Source organism: Amphiura filiformis, chromosome 15, assembly GCF_039555335.1.
Source record: "Amphiura filiformis chromosome 15, Afil_fr2py, whole genome shotgun sequence".
In the NCBI taxonomy this organism is placed as follows: Eukaryota; Metazoa; Echinodermata; class Ophiuroidea; order Amphilepidida; family Amphiuridae; genus Amphiura; species Amphiura filiformis.
Genome location: NC_092642.1, coordinates 26633727 through 26634179, shown reverse-complemented (window position 1 = coordinate 26634179; position 453 = coordinate 26633727). Strand labels below are relative to the sequence as shown.

General features: G+C 41.9%; 1 non-coding gene across 1 annotated transcript; it reads left to right on the top strand.

The window, feature by feature from the left end:
* On the top strand, positions 1-74 carry Trnak-cuu (transfer RNA lysine (anticodon CUU)). The gene has a single exon. It is a non-coding gene; the product is annotated as a tRNA-Lys (tRNA).
* Positions 75-453: the final 379 nt, after the last annotated feature.

Sequence of the window (453 nt, the reverse complement as noted above, 5' to 3'; positions counted from 1 at the left end):
GCTCCCGTGGCCAAGTGGTTAAGGCGCTGGTCTCTTCAACCAGAGGTCCTGGGTTCAATTCCCGGGCGGGATCACTTTTCCTCTTTCCTCCTTTAATCATTGCTCGACGGCGAAACTGATAAAATTGCATCATAAATATTTTAAAGAAAACCCTGGTGGTGATTGCAGGTGAGTGGATATGTTTAGGTCTGTTGGTGTGTATGAGTGTGCATTTTCGACATGGAGGGCAAGAGATTGTTAAAAATGATATAAGAACGCTTTGAGGATGGGTACTCCATACAGGTTTTGTTATAAGTGCCCACAGGTTCGGGAAAATCAGCATGGCTTGCAACAACTGGCTCTCGGATGAGAAATCTTGCTTCGACATCCTTTCGACAGTGTTGACAATAATTGTAACTTATTTCTAACTTGTATCTTTCTTTGTTTTAATGATTAATGAAGCCAAAACAATCA